This window comes from Agelaius tricolor, unplaced genomic scaffold (assembly GCF_023055355.1).
Source record: "Agelaius tricolor isolate 1412-34295 unplaced genomic scaffold, bAgeTri1.0.p SCAF_84, whole genome shotgun sequence".
Lineage (NCBI taxonomy): Eukaryota > Metazoa > Chordata > Aves > Passeriformes > Icteridae > Agelaius > Agelaius tricolor.
The window spans coordinates 649,840-667,723 of record NW_027269344.1 but is presented as its reverse complement, the minus strand read 5'-3'; the positions used below and the strand labels follow the sequence as shown (position 1 = coordinate 667,723).

The 17,884-nt window shown below is 48.7% G+C and overlaps 1 protein-coding gene and 1 pseudogene across 2 annotated transcripts in view; both read right to left on the bottom strand.

Moving 5' to 3' along the window:
- The window catches only part of LOC139585533 (zinc finger protein 502-like), a 93,341-nt gene that overhangs the window by 39,222 nt on the left and 36,235 nt on the right, over window positions 1–17,884 (bottom strand). The gene's annotated exons all lie outside the window — the stretch shown is intronic.
- On the bottom strand, window positions 11,721–14,188 carry LOC139585570 (uncharacterized; annotated as a pseudogene).

Sequence of the window (17,884 nt, the reverse complement as noted above, 5' to 3'; positions counted from 1 at the left end):
GGGAGGCTCCCAGTGCCCCGAAATGAACGTTCAAGGCGGTCTCTGTGCCCAGGAAGGGGGGTTCGCCTGGAAATGGAAGTTCGGGGGTCCCCGTTCCCAGGAATTGCTGTTCAGGCAGGTCCCGGTGCCGGGGTAGTCCTCGGTCCCCGGGCGGGTCCCGGTGCCGCAGCTTGGGAGACGCGAAAGTGACCGGGGCAGCGCGGGGAGGGAGAGGGGACAGAGCAAACCCTGGGAATTCCCCTGAACCCCCCCGGGACCTGCCAGGACATCCCCGCAGGACGCACAGGGGGTGGAGAACTGGGGGCACGCAGAGATTGGGCGGTCTGGGGGTGTCCAAGGGCTGGGAAGCGGAACTGGGAGAGCCGGGAAGGGTCCAAGGTTCCAGGAAGGGACTGTGAGAGGCGGGCTGGGGGATCCAGGGGGTCCCTGAACCCAGAAAAGGGGTCCAGGAGTCTCCATTGTTCAGGGAAGTAGGGTCTGGGAGCTGGGAAAGGCAGAAAAGGGGGTTCAGGGGGTCCCTGGGTCACGGAAAGGGGGCTCTGGGGCTGGGAGAGGCGGGCGGATCCCGGGGACGCAGCTTGGGTGTGTCATGATCCGTCCTTATGAATGGGTTTCGTGATGGTTCGTGGATTGATCTCAGGGTGCAAAAGAACTGACACGGTACAAGGGGGTTTGCAGTGATAATCAAAACAAATGCACCTTTATTGAAATAACCACAGCAAAAATGCCTTGGGAAGGAATCAGGGAAAAAAGGAAAAAATAAGGGAAAAGAGGGAGGAAAAAGAATGGGTATATAGCTACCAAACGTCAAACTGCCAAGTCCCTCCATGTCCAGCCCATGGAGTTCACCAGGCCGCGTCCAGGGAGATCTCAGAGGCACAGTTCATCTGGACCCCAATTACACTCTTTTTTGATGGGGGAAGGGGGGATGGATTTTGCAACCAAATCAAAGGTAGTTTACTGTATCTTCAGGGGGAAAGAATGGTGTTTGGAAAGGGGTACACACAGTCCATGTTTGGCAGTAGGTGAGAGCCATTGTTTTCGTGGTTGACTGCCTGCACCTGCAACATCCATCTTGCTTTGGACAGCTTTCCTTCCCCCCCCACTGCACACCTCTCCCGGGTTGGGGGTTTCAGTCCCAGTCTCTGGAAGAAGGTGAGAGGGGGCCTTCTCACATAGGGATTTCATGTCTTGGTCTCTTGATGAAGAGGCTTCTTACATCTCGGTTTGTCTGTCATGGTGGTTATGAACGAGCGAGAGGCACCTTCTTTGGGGGGACCACCCTAAAGCCTAGGAGAAGTTCAGCCAGGCTGAGAGGCGGGGAGAATTCCAGAGCTATTGTGCAAAAGGGCAAAATGCCCTTTGAGCTCAGTGTAGCATATAGCAAATGCACCTGTGAAAACAATAATTGAGCAACACTCTCAGGTCTCAGGCATATGACTTTCCCCTACAGGATCAGAAACTTCAGACAGGAGGGGTCTGTTTTTCAGTGCTCCCCCCCAATGACGATCGTGAGGCTGTGGGGAAATATCGCGAGGTCTTGAGATATCGCGAGATCACGCAGAACCCCTCCCCTTTTACTGTTACTGACCGTTACCCCCGTTATAAAAGACCCTGTCTAACCGTTAAAAAAGGCCAGTTACTGTCCACCACATTGGTGTATGCATGTGCTTGGCCCGTGTGGCAGAGGCGCCACCACAGAACCGTCCTCGACCCGGGACGCCACGCCCCAAGCGGCGGCAACAAGTGGTGCCAAAACCCGGGACAATCCGGGAAGCGGGAATCACCTGGGCGAGTGGACGGCGGCCGGAGCAGCAGGACTGTCCCCGGCAGGGAGGACGCTCCCGGAGGACCAGCAAGAGGGAAGGGTCTCCCACTGGCATTCGGCGAAGGAGGAGGGCTCACGCCTAGGACCAACGCAGGAGGAAGGCTCACGCCGGGGTGGCAAAGGAGGAAGTCTCGCGCCAGAGAATTGGCGAAGGAGGAGGGCTCGCGTCGCAGCTGGCGGAAGAGGAGGTCTCGCGTTGCGATTTGGCGAAGGAGGAAGTCTCGCACCAGGGCCTGGTGAAGGAGGAAGTCTCGCGCCGATAGCCAGCAGTGGAGAGCATGGAGCCCCTTGCTAAGGTCATGTTTAAAATTCACAGAGACTGGGGCATAGATTGTGAGCCAGGTGATTTTGTCCTCACAGTGTCGAGGCTCCTGCGCGCTGGGGTGATCAGGCATCCGGAGGATATCTTCCGCCCGGAGGTATGGGATAATTGTACTGGGGCCCTAGCGGAGGAGGCTATGTCCTCAGGCTCAGGGTGGAGTCTAAAATCACGGGGCAGGCTCATGCGGGCACTGAAAAAAGCTCGGCCAGTCCAGTGGGAGCAGGGAAAGTGGAAGGCCACCCAGGACAGCTTGCAGGAGGGGCCCCAGCAGGGTGCAGACGATCGTGGGTCTGCTGAGTGTGGGGATTCGCAGCCGTGGGAGCGCTCTTTGCAGCTCCCGAGCCCAGGCACCCCATCTACGGGGAAAAAGCTGTCGTTTTGGGACAGGCTGCTAAAGGAAGCGCGGAACGTGGCCATTGGTTCAGAGGCGCGGGGTGCGGCCGTTAGTTTGGAGGCGCAGAGCGCAGCCGTTGGTTCAGAGGCGCGGAGCCCTGCCGTTATCTCGGGGCTGCAGGGCCCCGCCGTTAGCTGGGAGTCGGGGGGTGCTGCCATTGATTCGGACTCCGAGGGAGCCTGGACGGGGCCTTCGCCTCATGTGCCGCAGGGTGACGAGCCCCAGAGGGAGGGGGTCACCATGGCGACCCGCAGCCGGCGGGGCTGTCGAGGCGGCGCGACGGGGGTTGAGCTGCCGGGCTCCCAACCGGCCACGGCCAAGAGCCACCGCCTCCAGCGGCTGCGCCTACGCAGGGCCGGCGGGCAGCCTGGGCGGCGCGGGGCGGCCGGACCCTTCCATGGGCTGGTGGCGAGCGGAGCCGGGCAGCGCGGTGCCGACGTCGGGGCGATGCATCGCACCGGGGAGAAGAGCCGTGCGGGGCGGCGGGAGTCCTGCCCTGCTGCCCTCCGCAGCAGCGGCGGCTGGGCCGTGCTGGGGGTGCTGACAGAGAACGGGCGGCAGCAGCAGTGGCCCAGCAGCCAGGGTGCTGCTGTTAGCAAGCGCTTTTCTGGCTTTGAAAGCACCATCACTTCATGTAGAAAAAATGAAGTGCCCAACTGCATCATCAGTGCTGCATCAAAGCAAGGTTTTGCTATCTACATAGATGATTCAGAAGATAAAGAAAACTACAGCTGCCAAGTGTCTGAAGAGCTGGAATGAAGCCACTGTGAACTGCATAAACTTCGGACAGAGACTTTGTACTTGGCAGTGAACTTCCTGGAGAGGTTTCTTTCCTGCATGTCTGCTCTCAGAGGGAAGTTACAGCTTGTAGCAACAGCAGCAGTTCTTCTGGCTGCAAAGTATGAAGAAATCTACCCACCAGATGTGGATGAATTTGTCTATATAACAGATGATACCCACATAAAGAAGCAGCTGCTAAGAACGGAACACTTGCTTCTGAGAGTGCTGGGTTTTGACTTAACAGCCCCAACCGTCAACCAGTTCCTCCTTCAGTATATTCAGAGACGTGGAATCTGTATGAGGACAGAGAACTTTGCAAAGTATCTTGCAGAGCTGAGTCTCCTTCAAGTTGATCTTGTTCTGGAGTACCTTCCTTCACAAATTGCTGTAGCAGCCTACTGTTTAGCAAACTATACAGTGAACAGATCTTTCTGGCCAGAAGAACACCTTACCAATCGTGACACTGGGCCACCCGGGTACTAGAGGAAGGCCCACAGGTTATGATTAAAAATGACTTAGGAGAATGGGAAACAGGTTGGAGGCTGGTACTCACAGGGCGAGGGTACGCAGCCGTTAAGAAAAATAATAAGATCAAATGGTGCCCACTTAAGTCGATAAAACCAGACCTCCAGGGCAAAAACTAATGAAATTTATCAAACAGATCGCAGGCTCTGGGTTTAAAAAAAAAAAACAAAAAAAAAAAAAACAAAAAAAAAAAAACACCAAAAAAAACCCCAAAACAAAACAAAAAAACCCCAACCAAACAAAAAAACCCCCAAACAAACAACAACAACAACAAAGAAAACAGTTAGAGATAGTTAGCTTTCCGTTTGTTAAACATTTGCAGTTACAAGTTTATTGCAGTTGTGTTATATCGTTCAAGTTAGTTGCATCTTGCCAGTTACATGTTTCCTACTAGTCAGTTTTGCTTTATGTTTTTAACTGGTCATAAAAGGGGGGGAAATGTGGGGAAATATCGCGAGGTCTTGAGATATCGCGAGATCACGCAGAACCCCTCCCCTTTTACTGTTACTGACCGTTACCCCCGTTATAAAAGACCCTGTCTAACCGTTAAAAAAGGCCAGTTACTGTCCACCACATTGGTGTATGCATGTGCTTGGCCCGTGTGGCAGAGGCGCCGCCACAGAACCGTCCTCGACCCGGGACGCCACGCCCCAAGCGGCGGCAACAAGAGGCAGATGAGGGATATTTCAGACAGACTCTCACACGACCCCGTGACTCACAATTGTCTTGAGGGATCTTTATCAGCAGCGCTCTAGAGTATCATTGATGAGTCTTCAGGACTGTCCGTACGTTGGTAGTATAACCCGGAAAAATAGGGACAGTATGACAGAGAGAAGAAAGAGAGAGAGAGAGAAAAAGGAGGAAAAGAAAGGATAGGAAAAAGAGGGGGAAAAGGGAGACAATAAACAAACATAATTAATATTGATTATAACAGTATTATTTTCATAACAATTTTCAAAATGGTTAATTGTTGCAGTGTGATGTAATACTCTGTTTCAGCTATCCCAGTTCCTCCCTCAGGTGTGCCAACAACCTCTCCCTTCCTCTTCCCCTTGCCCCCTTGCTAAGTGCTGTCCGTCAATCTTAACATTCCAGCAAGGGCATCATCTGATTGGCAAAGTTCAAAAGATGCTTCTCAGCCCTGGCAACATTGGGCTATCCAGGTGTCACTTGTCCCCTGAGACTTCCCCCCTCCCACCTGGTTGGTGCCATACCTACCCCTTCCCTCCCCCTCTCCCCGGGCTTAAAATACCCAGCAACCACGTGGTTCTGAGTTCTGTTGGAGCTGTTGCAACATTCAGAGGTCTGTGACTTAGGAATAAAGCTCTGGATCAAAACCTCCAGCAGCGTCTCCTTTTACCTTCACCATCGCCTAAAGTCTTTCCACCAGAGGTAAACCTGAGTTCCTGCTTGCCTGGACTTGTCCCAAGCGCCAGCTTCAATACCCAGCTAGCCAGGGGTGTCTCTGGGGTGAGACCACCACAGCTGCCACCTTTGGTCCAGCAGCAAGGCCAGACGACCCCAGGCACGTTCCATCCGGTAATATTGGGAATTAACTCTAATAGTTAATTAATTAAAATAGTATTATTTTTGTAACAATTTTCAAATGGTTGAAACAAATAACAAATAATCAAAAGCAAAACAATAAACAAATCATAATATAAGCATTAACTTTAAAATTATTTTCTAAAACAATTCACTAAAAATTGAAAGTAATTCTCACAAAATCATAAATGGGAATCCAGGATTGCTCTAAAACACAAATGCTTAATTCATAATTGCCTTGTGTCAATTGACTTGGGGATGTCCACAGTGTAGAGGACATCAGCCAAGTTGTGTGCATTGACTATAGACATCAGTCTTGTCAGCCGTTTCATCATCCTCCAATTCATAACAAATGGGACTGATGACAAGATAAAACCAAGCACAATTAGAATCAAAAGGGTAACGATGGGTTGACACACACTGTTCAGGACACTCGTGGCAGTAGGTGACCACCCAAAGAGGGTATCCCACCACCTGTGCTCGGCATCTTTCTTTACCCTCTCCATAACACGGTGTATCTGTCTCACATCATGATGAACAGTCACCAGGGCTTCTGTCCATTTTTCTTTATCTTTTTGAGGATTTCTACCAAGTCTTGATGGAGCAGCACTTGACTTACCAAAGTGAGGTTCATCCTGATAGGAGTAGGCATCAGTTTGTGAATCAGTGTGTAGTTGGATTGCAATAGGTAGTGAGAGGTAACTGGAGCTTCATAAAAGAAATCACATCCTGTAATCTTGGTAAAGTTACAAGCACAAACATTTGAATAATTTTTAGTATCTACTACAACATTCTCTACAAATACAAAATCACAAGCAGGTCTGAAGCATGCACATCTATTGCCTATATATATAAGGACTGTTTCAGAAGTCTCATTAGGATGAATTTCAAAATGACAGATATTTTGCTCTGTGTCTGAAAAAATGTTTTGAGCTATGATTGCATTGCTTTCACAGATGAACCCTTGTTGTTCTCGGACAAGACAAGATTCTAAATGAACATTTTGCCATTTCTCACCAATTTGACGGGCCCATTCCTGATGCTCATAAGGATAGAGAACAGCTCCATCATCATTCAGCCCTAATGCAATCATAGGAAATATCAAATGCACTGAGGCATTACGTATGGTTAACACAAAAGCCATGGCTGTGTTTGTAATGGGATTGTAAGTTAAATTCACTAAGTTCCACCAGGATTGGAATTCTCTTTCAAAATCAGTGGCACTGTCCCAAATTATTTTCCAAATTTCAGTAGGAAAAGTGCCTTCTTCACCTTCTCTTATCATTGAGGCAGCAACTGACTGCATCCACAATTGTGCCTGGATACAGCTGAGAGCCAAAGAAATGTTGTTTTGTGTAGCACCGAGTGCATCATTTACCAATTTGTGGTCATTTACATTTACCTTTTCCCAATTTGGCAAAATGTTTGATAGCAGCCACTGGTGTGTTCCTAAAGCCAATGACTGCAGTGGTTGTTGTAATTTGGTCAAATCTCTAGTTGTCGCAGCCAATTCTATTCATTAATACTTCTGAATCAATACTCTTTAGAATTCCCAATCCTGTTCCCACAACACCGGTTATGTCTCTTAGCGTCCGTCTTTTAAAAGAGTTCCGCTTTTGCAACCAGGTCATCCAACCCTCAAAGGAAGTTTGCAAAAAAGGCGAACAGGCCGGCTGAATTTCTGAGACATTACTTTGCATCAGCAATTTGACTTGTTTAAGAGAACCATGCTGGATTGAACAGTATTTGTTGTTGTCCTGTTTTCCTAATTATATCTGGTCCATTTTCAAAAATTCTTGGGCTAAGCATAAGCGGTGGTTGGGCTGGAGTGGTGGTGGTGTAAATTGTAACCAGTTGGGTATAGCATTTACTATAAACTTAAAATGTAGGCCCTACAGGCCTACATTTTTTGGACCAAAGACAAACCACTTCTATGGTTTGTGCCAATGTAAAATTGTGCCAACAATCCTGTAAGCTTGGGTGCATACAAACCTTTTCATGCTTATTTGTTTGATCTGTCAAAACACCGATTGACGTTGCCTTACTATGGGTAGTTCTGTTAATCATTCAGCATCCCATACTAATTTTTTTCCCCACTATCCCTTGAAGCTGCCAGGTTTTTTGGTTTTCCCATTCCTGCCTAGTGTATATCTGATTTTCATGCATAATGACAGTTGATAGGTTTAAATCCCTCACGTTTCCCGTGGATCTGGAAAAATGAACAAAAGCCTGGGACCAAGGCCATTCAGTATCAAGTTGACTAAGGGTGTTCTCAGTCCTTTCTACCCACTGGGGTGTGACTACTGTACTCAGTGTGGGCTTTGTTATAGCATTTATCTTAAGTTTGTAAACCAGGCCTTTTAAACATAACCGATTTGTCAAGTTATTTTGCCAACAGCGTGTCACATAAGTTGGTTTGGCTAAAGTAAAATTATGCCAGCAGTCAGTTGATTAATTTCTACAATCCTTTGTAATTGCATTGTTGGTTCTGGGGCCTAAATTGTAGTTACCAACGTACTCCTGCCAGCAGCACAGAGTGAGGGGAACTTGTTTGGTACACTCCCACTTTGTCGTAGGACACAGTTCTGTTGTAGGGATGTGCAAATAGTTTTTTCCATCTGGTTCTAAAAAATTTCCAGCACCTGCAATGGAGGTGGCTTTCTCATAGAGAGATCCTTCCACTTTTCTGCACGCTACCACAATCGACTCACCAATTGTTCCAGTTAGGGTTCTAGTCCAGTCCTTCTGATCCCATCCCCACTCACTTGGGCGATATATCTCAGAGTCATGCAGCACTATAGGCTCTAGGTTCAGGTGGTGACCCTTGGGATATGATCCTAGAACATTAGTGTGATGGATGGTAGCTTCAGACCACGACCACTCAGCAGGATTCTGTCCACGGAATTGTGGTAGGATGCAGAAAAGTATCACCAGTGTTATCATGGTTCAGATGATCCTCATGTTCCTCAGGGTTCTTCTGTAAAAGTAAACACAACAGAATTCTGCCACTAAGGGACAGAAAAAGTTAGAATGATGGAATTATCCAGTGTGTATTTATCCGATGCTCTCTCCCTAGAGCATCAGAGGCTACCCATGCATGTTTATTCAGAGGGGTTTTTAGCACTAGTGGTAGTTCCCCTACAGTAGGAGGTCCACCAGAACAGGTGGTCCAGGGTAATGTGCTGGAATCTTGAAATCATCTGGTCTCCCTAGAGAGGCAATTATGCTTGGAGCTCTGGGGCAAAAACCAGTGATTTTGGGACACCCATTTACTCCCCATCCATCATTTACATTTTTCACAGCTTCCCATAACTGAACATCCCAATTTCCCTCCTCTGGTTTCAAAAGTCATTCCAAAAGACCATTGGTCCTTTCCATGATCCCGTTAGCTTGAGGGTAGTAAGGGGTATGAAAAGTCCATTTAATTCCTTCATTTTTTGCCAAATTCTGTACAATTCTAGCAGTGAAGTGGGACCCATTATCAGATTGAATTTCCTGTGGTTTTGGGAAAATTCCAAACCATCCCTGCAATGCTTTAACAGTATTATCTCCTGTAGCTCTTTTAAAAGCATTGGCCTGGACCATCCCAGATACAATTTCTACTCCTACTAGCACAAAGTGTTTAACTCCTGACTTCTTAAAGGGTCCAATATAGTCTACCTGCCACGCATCCCATAAGCCTTTACCCTTTCTGAAATGCAGAGGGTCATCTTCCAAAGGATGTCTCTCCAGTCTCCAGTCTGCGATTGCTCACAGGTTGATACGCATGTTTTACACCTTTCCTTGGTGACAGGCCAACGCTGGGCAAGAGCTTCCTTGTACAAATCTTTCACACCTGTGTGCTGTCTTTTTACATGTGGCCATTCTAATAGTTGATCCCAGTCCTCTGTAATTTGTTCCTTTTCAGGGGACTTAGTCTTGCTAAATCATCAGCTTTATTGTTCCACTCTCCTGCTGGATTTCCATCTGTCTGATGAAAGGCTGCCCACCCCAACAAAGTTCCCTTGGCTTGTGATGTTGAAAATTTCTTGCCACTTTTCCTTTTGCCACACTGGAATTCTGTTAACTTCCCAATCATTTTGCTGCCAAAAAGGAAGCCACTCAGTACATCCTTTATACACAGCATAGGAGTCCGTGTAGATGCAGACAGGAGAGGTATTCTGTACCTCATGTTGGAAAGCACTCCAAACAGCTCTCAGCTCCCCAACCTGGGCACTGCCTTCTCCCTTGGTAATGATTCGTTCACCAGAGGAAATGTGGAGGGCTGCTGCCCTGTATCTCCACACCTTCTCCTCCTGTTTAGCAGAGGCATCAGGGAACCAAGAATTTGCTGATTGTTTGGGGGAGAAAGGAGGGGCTACTTTAATTACAGAGGCAGGTTTGTCATGGCTGCTGCCCAAGTTCTCAGTTTCTTGTAGCGCTAAATTTTTTACAGCTCCTTCTGTTATTGAGAAAATGTTACAGTAATGTTCAATCTGAGCATACCAGTTTGCAACTGAGGCCCTTTGGGCCACCCTGTCAGCGGGGGTCGGGGGGGGGTCCCAGTCGTGACTGTCTTAATAACTTTGAAAGGGCCTCTCAATGCAATTGGTTGTTCGTGCAATTTTTCCCACTTCTATGAGAGCTAAGCTAACCACAAACAATCCTTTTTCCCAGGTAGTGTATCTTTTCTCAGTATCTTTGAAACCACAGGAATAGAAACCAATAGGCCTTCTTGGACCCTCAGGACCCTGCTGCCAAATGTGTACTGACAGCCCTGAGGAGGCAAATCCCCATTCCAGCTGAAAGGGATCTGTGGGATGGACAGGGTCCAGTGCTTGGTGAGCTGTTGCTTCAAAAATCAGTAATTGCAATGCTTCCTCCTGAGAAGGAGTCCAATCCCATTTCACCCCGTTTGCTCAGCAAGTCATGAAGGGGCCTAGCAATTATTGAAAGATCTGGAATGTGTTTTCTCCAGAGCACTAATAATCCTAGAGCTTGCAGGAGATCTTTCCTGGATTCAGGCATTTTGATCTGATCTAAAGAGGTTAGGATATCAGGTGGAATACATGTCATACCTCCTTTCCAGCAAATTCCCAAAAACTTCACTTCCTGAGAAGGCTTTTGAATTTTCTCTGGGGGAATTTGCAAAGCAAGACTTTCTAAATGGGAGATTATTTTTTGTTGGGTATCTCCCACTGCTTCTATTTAACCTCCTCCCACAAGGATATCATCATGTATTGATAAACAGCTATGTTGTCAGGTTTGGGTATTTTTTCTAATTCCTGGGCTAAAGCATAGTGGGCCAAAGTGGGGGAGTGTTTGTAGCCTTGGGGAAGCCTAGTGAAAGTGTATTGCTGTCCGTCCCATGTGAAGGAAAAACGGTCCATATCTTCTGGCTGTATGGGTATCATAAAAAACATGTCTTTGACATCTATAGTTGCCATGATTGAGTGAGCTTTTTCTTGAATTGATGTCATTAATTCAGCCAAATTTGGAACCGCTGCTGTAAGAGGGTCTGTGTTGGCATTAAGCCTGCAGAAGTCTACTGTCAGCCTCCACTTCTCATTGGGTTTCCAAACTGGCCACACTGGCAAGTTGAAAAGAGAATGGGTATTGACTATCACTCCTTGGTCTCACAAGTCCTGTATAACCAGTTGATGCCCTCTTTGGCACCAGAAGGTAGAGGGTATTGTTTTACATGAGTAATTTTGCTAGACAGTGAGGAGGATGCAGCTTGGAGCAGTCTAATGTTAAGACGTGGCACACCAAATGACCACAGGAATCCCTCAGAATCTTCCCACTGCCTCCCAGCAAGAATATCCATCCCTAATTGTTTGGAATATCCCCAATTACCATTTTGAGAACTAATTCATTCTCCTCTGTCGTTATAGAGCATGACACAGTACAATAATACACGACTCCATCAAAAGGGTGCAAGAGAGAAATTTATTAAACCAACGTAGCTTTTATAGTTCTTCCAGATATTTACACCCATCTAACACATATGCAATGCCCGTTGGCCATAAAAGAGAAACAAAGTTCCCAGCAGGCGACCAGGGAGCCACATCACTCTGGGAGCCAGCCAGAGTCCATATCTCCCAACTTTCTCTCCTTCCTCTGGTCTCCATGGTAACAACCTTGGTGTTCCTTCAGGAGAGATATGGGGCTTCTCCTTATCTTCAGGAGGCCCTGACAGCTCACAAGGACAGCACAGAATGTCTTTCCCACACTCCTCTCCATGGAGCGTGAGTTTTATTAATGCCACATTCAGAGATTCTGTAGTTCCTAGGATGTTTAAAACACAACATTATTTCTTTCTTGGAACAATTCTACACTTTTGGGCATCCTTTTTGTTAGTGCAGAGATTTGTGCCCCAGTGTCAATCAGAAAGGTTACAAGTGCCTGTTTGAGGCCTGTGATAGCTGTGATCAATATATCTCCTGATTTATGTTTAGTGAGCATTCTCAGATACATCCATGCTCCAGCCCTTCGCTCACCTATAAGGGATGGAGAGCCTAGTTTCTCTGGTTCTGTGTTTGCTTTGGCTCACATCCTAAATTCTGAGGGAGAGGCTGGGAGAGGGTTTCTTTTGGCTCACTGGCTGGATTCTGAGAAGGGAGGGGTGCACTGGGTTGAACTGATAAATTCGGTTTCTGATAGTGTCAATTAGTTATTATTTTCTGTAATTTATCAAGGGACAAACCATCCATCACCTCTCTGGGGACCCCCCTTTTAACTTCCAACAACCACCAACGTTGGCAGTTAGAGATCTGTTTTCCCTTCCCTAAATTTTCACCGTAAGGAGCCCTGATAAACCAAACACCGTTGGTTTTTTCTGATTTCTCCTCCAGGGTTTTTACAGGTCCATATCATCTACTGTAATTAATCAAATCTACTGCAACCTCGCTCCATGTCCAAACTTTACGGCTACTGGCAGGTGAATCAGATTGAGAAGCTGGGGGCTGTGAGGGGATGGAGTATGGAGTGAAACCAGGATCAGTAGATCCAGTTTGGTCAGTGGGGTTACCAAGGAATCTATCTAGTCTCTCTACGGGACCCAAGGCCATTATGGTTTTCTGTAAAGTAATTGCTGTAGGTTTAGGAAGCCCTCAAATTAAAGGAGTCATAATTTCAGGCTTTACAGGTAATTGCACTGGTGACTGAAAACCAGGAATCAACCTTTTTCATGAATCATTTGCAGGCAGGTGGCTTTGTGGGCGCCTTCCAAAAGCTGGTCGGGGGCACTGACTATAGCTAAAGGGTCTCCCCTTTCCAAAGGATTAATTCCCCCGGCCCAGAAAGGCACACATTGTGTTAGGGACCACATGTCACACTTATCTCCTGTTGTTAAGAAAACTCCATGTCCCCAGTACCCACTGGCCTCCTGTTCAGTTAATTTAATTTGATCTTCACCAGTGAGGGACACTTGGAAGACATATTCTATCTCCGATTCTTGTGGGAGGCACCCAAATTCTTTCTTCAGCTCAGCCAATTTGGTAGTGCTGAATGGTATTTGTTTAGTTGTGATATGTGGTTCAAAATCTTCATCATTAATATAATTATATTCTGTTTTAACCAAGGATCTCAAATGAGGGCAGCAGTTTTCTCCACAGTTTTTTTGCTGCCTCTAGTTCCTTATGGGGATAAATCTGTTTAATGTGAGGAGTTTCTTTTCCTCTGCCTGTGTTGAGGAATCAGCATTCAGTGAATTCTTAACATGTTCCTCTCTAAGGGCAGCTTGTAACAGATGGATCTCATTCTTTTCTTCATTTAATTTTTTTTCCAAATTTCAACTAGGCTTTGAAGGGAGTCCATTATAGCTTTTTCCTCACTTCTTCACTTTAAGAGAGTTTTTATAGCTGCTGTGAGACAAGCTCCCAAAACTGAGCAGACAATAGTTTTATTTTTGCCTAGTTTAAATTTTGTTTCATGTTGTAAGGAACATACTCCATCAATAACATTTTCCAAATTAAATCAGTTACTTTGTGCCCGTTCTTCTCCTCCGGGAGAAGGTTTGGCATTGTGTTTGGCTCGTAGAGCATAAAATTCAGCTTTAACTTTTGCGCTGAGGTTTTCCGTCATTTTGTGAAGGGACCAAAACCATGACAGGGAGGTGTAGACTTAAGGCACACAACCACACAGCGTCTGCTGTGTTTCCCTTGCTTCCCTGGGTGGGTGAAGAGACTAAATGTGCCTGGGAGGTTCTACCCATGGCCCAAAGGATGCAAGAGGAACTCGGAGAATGCAGCAAACAAGGACACCCCATAGCCCAGCCTGAACACTGAGGAGAACAAGGACAGGACCAAAGCAAAGGAAACGTGACCTTTAGTCACTGATAGTTCTGACTAAAAGCAGCAAGCCTTGCTCCATCTGGGATCTTTGTTCTAGTTCTAAAAACAAGCAAGGTCCTCCACTCTAAATACACAGAAGGCAGGAACCGGGGAGGAGGTGGGATTAGGAAGGAGGAGGAGGAGGAGGGAGAGAGGAAAAGGAGGAGCAGGAAGAGGAGGAGCAGGGGCAGGAACAGGAGGAACAGGAGGTTCCAGTGCCCCCTGTGGCCGCAGCCACGGGACCATCGCCCCCACCTCGTCTTGCAGGTGAGCGGGGAGGGGGAGGTCGTCCCAAATCTGTCGGGGGGTCCCTGAGAGGGTTTTTTATTGGGGTGTGTTTGGAGCTCGCAGATTGTGGAATTGACCCCAAATATCATCTGGTGTCTCTGGGAGGTTTTGTTTTCTCTGTGTGTGTAGGTTTGGATCTTGCAGGAGCCCAAAGCTGAGCCCCTTGGGGGATCTTTGGGGGCCCACGTGGCCATTGCCCTGTATGGGCAGGGGAGGACATTGGTCCTGGGGACCGCCGGGAGAGCAGAGGAGGGGAACCCCTGGGACCCCCAGAGTGGGGAGAGCAGAGAGGGGCAATCCCAGAGCTGGGGGACCCCGGCAGACTGGAAAGGGGGGGAGCCTGGAGAAGAGGAACCCCTGGGATCCCTGGGATCTCAAAGTAGAGCATCAGGGGAGAAGGGCCCCCATGGACCCCCAAAAGGCCCTGGATCATCCCTGAGCAGGACGCCAGAGAATGGAGAAGCCCTGGAACCATTGGACCCCCATGATCCTAAGGAAAGGAAACCTCTGGAACCCCAAAAGTGGAGAGATCAGCAATAGGGAACTGCTGGAAGAGCTTTTTGGGGCTGAATCTTGACATTGTGGGGATTTTCATGGACACAAGACTCCTGCTGACTTCTACAGATGGACCTGGCCAGGAGGAGCCTCTACTCCAAGGCGCTCCCACCTTGTTTTCCCCAAACCAGGGTCTGTCATTCCCAAGCTGTGGCCAGATGGAGGAAGAGGAAAAGGCCCAGACATTCCGCACGAGGAGGGGCTGCAAACCCAGCCCAGGGAGCTGCAGGGAGGAAAGAGCCCCCCTGAGCCAGGAAGGCGGCCTGAGATCCAGCCAGAGCTCAGAGCTGGTGGAGAAGCCTCATGGCAGGGAGAAGCCCCACAAATGCTTGGAATGTGGGAAGGGTTTCAGCTACAGCTCCACCCTGATGGAACACCTGAACATCCACCCTGGGGAGAGGCCCTGGGAGTGTGGGGAATGTGGGAAGAGCTTCAGTGGGACCTCCGACCTCAGCAAGCACCACAAGATCCACACTGGGGAATGGCCCTAGGAGTGCTTGGAATGTCAGAAGAGCTTCAAATGGGATTCAGAGATCGTCACTCACCAGCACTTGCACACCAGGGAGAGGCCCTGTGAGTGTCCCGAGTGTGGGAAGAGCTTCGTGCGCTGCTCCAGCTCCATCCCCCATGGGAGGATCTGTGCTGGATGATCCCCAGTGACCCCCGTTGGGCAGAGCCCTGGTGACCCCTGTTCTGGGTGATCCCCATTGGGTAGGGGGAAGGTGCTGGAGAGATTTCTTTCCCTTCTCCTTGTGCTGCTGTGATTTGGTTGGTAATAAATTCCCTCCCTGTGTCCAGGCTGGGTCTGTTGTGCCCGTGCCGGATTTGCTGAGGGATCTCTCCCGGTCCTTGTACTGACCCATGTCATTGTCGAAGTGCATGAACATTTGCCGGTTGTAGATGAACCTTACCTGTCCCCTGTTCCTGTACCAATAAACCCAGTTTGCTGCAGAGCATACACAGACCCATGCTGCCGACTTTGTCAGCTTTATAAAGCAGCCGTGAGCTCCGGGCTCCTGAGTGCCGGACGCTCCAAGGGCCTCGGCAGCGCCAGGACGCTCCAGACTGGGACAGCCAGGCAGGGCAGGAGGAATCACTGCCCCTTTCCCCTCCCTGCTGCTCCATCTCCCAGCCCAGCATCGCTGCAGGACAGCCTCACTGCCAACGCCATCCTGCCAGGGATGGACTGGGGGGATCTCCTTCCCCTTCCCTCTGGCATGGAGGCAAATCCCATCTTCTCCTTGTCCACCCTCCTTCTTCTCCTCATTCTGTCCTACATCCATCTATGTTCCTTTCCCATCTCCTTCCTCCCTTGTTCCTTCTTGTTCCTTCCTCTCCTCCTGCCTTTTCCTTTTCCCTTCTCCCTGTCTCTTCCTCTCTTTGTCCTTCCTCCCTCACGCTCTGAGCTGCAGACAGAGACCAGGGAGAACAAATCCCTGCCACAGAACCTCGTGGAAGAGGCCATTTGGAACAGCTCCACGGCGCAGGAATCCAATGGGGAGGAAAAGCCCCAGAGATCCCACATGAGGAGGGGCTGCCAACCCAGCCTGGGGAGCTGTGAGGAGGTAAAAGCCTCCCTGTGCCGGGAAGGGTGTGGGGATTGTGAGAAGAGCTTCAGGCAGAGCACAGCCTATTCCTGGTGCCTCCAAAAACGGCGGTGCCAGATGCAGAGATCCATGGGGATGCAGAGATCCCCCTGCAGATCCATGGGGATGCAGAGATCCCCCTGCAGCCCCCAGAGCAGCCACGCTGGAGCACGGAGGATATCCCGCCGAGGCTCGGTCGGAGTGTGGGCAGGGTCTGCTGCCGGAATCGCCAGAGGGGGATCTTCCCGTGGAGACCGAGCCGGAGCGTGGGCAGCCCCCACATGGCTTATGGCGGCTGATCCGGCAGCTCCCGGCAGAGAAAAGGCAGGTGGGAGACCCCGGCAGCAGCAGCGGCGGTGCCCAGCGCAGCTGGCACGGGCAGGGCAGCCGGGGATGGGATGGCCGGGACCCGGCCTCGGTGCGGTCGGCGCGGTGACCTCGGCCCACGCGGCAGGACAGAGCAACCCCCATCTTCCCCAGCATGGCCGGCAGAGCGGCCGCGGGCCGGGCAGTGGGAGCAGGGCACACAAATTCACCGCCAGCGCCGGGGCAGGTGGAGCTGCCCTGGGCAGTGAGCCCGCACCTGGGATGGAAACCGGGGCAGGCGGAGCTGAGGCGGGCAGCGAGCCGGGACCCGGGACAGGCGCCTCGGCCGCGAACGGAGGGGGCAAGAGCTGCAGAGGATCCCACTCTCTTTCTGACTTTTCCTCTTGTTCCCCTCCCTTTCATTTCCCCTTTTTCTTTTCCTGTTTTGTCTCGGGTGTTTCTGATACTTTAAAGATTTTTATTCTCCTAAAATCTCCTGTCTAACCTATGGCATATTCTCTTTCTTCTAGATTAAATGGGTTTTTTTACAAATAAATCCAGAGCCTAACAAATCTAAACTTCTGCTTAGATACTTTGAAATGGTCGACGAGCTAACTCACAACCTCCTAATGTTGTTTTTCTGATCACCTTTTTATTTATCCTTTGGCAAATTAAGCATCTTTCAGTTTCTTGCTTTGCTACTCCAAAAATCCCAGTGCACCCATAGTTCCTTAAAAAATGATCACACAAATCTTGAGTACCCCAGTGGGTTTTCTGATGCATGTCTTCTAATATTTTCCTAGTAAGCACATTTTATTAAGTAATTGTCTTCCATCAAGAAGTTTCCATTTCCCTGATTTATCTTGTTCACTTCCTGTCTTGTTTAATTCTTTTTTCTCGGCTTCCCTAAACTTTGGAATTTCCAGTTTTTCCTCGTTTGGAGTTAATATTAACATAACTCACTCAGCTCCACTTTCTGCTGTATCCTTGGCTTCGTCATCTGCCAAATTATTTCCTCTTATTTCTGGGGTCTTTCCCTTTTGGGGTTCCTCAATATGTACTATAGCTATCTCTTTTAGGTAATTTTAATGCCTCTAAAACCTCTGAAATAAGTTCCTCATGTACTAAACCTTTTCCTCTTGAATTAAGTAATCTTTTTCCTTTCCAAATTTTTAAAGATATGTACTACGCTAAAGGCATACCTTCAATCAGTAGATATGGTTCCTTTATTTTGTGTTAAATATTCTAGTGCTCTTTTTAAAGTATATAATTCATGAGTTTGAGCTTACTAGTTTAAGGTTAATTTCCCTTTTTCCATAGTTTGCATGTTGTTCCCATCAACTACTACATACCCTGTACTTTCTCCTTTTGCAAGGAGTTGTATCTCTGTTAGCTAACATAACTGCCAAAGGGCTACCCTTTTGGGGTATCTCTGCTAGTATG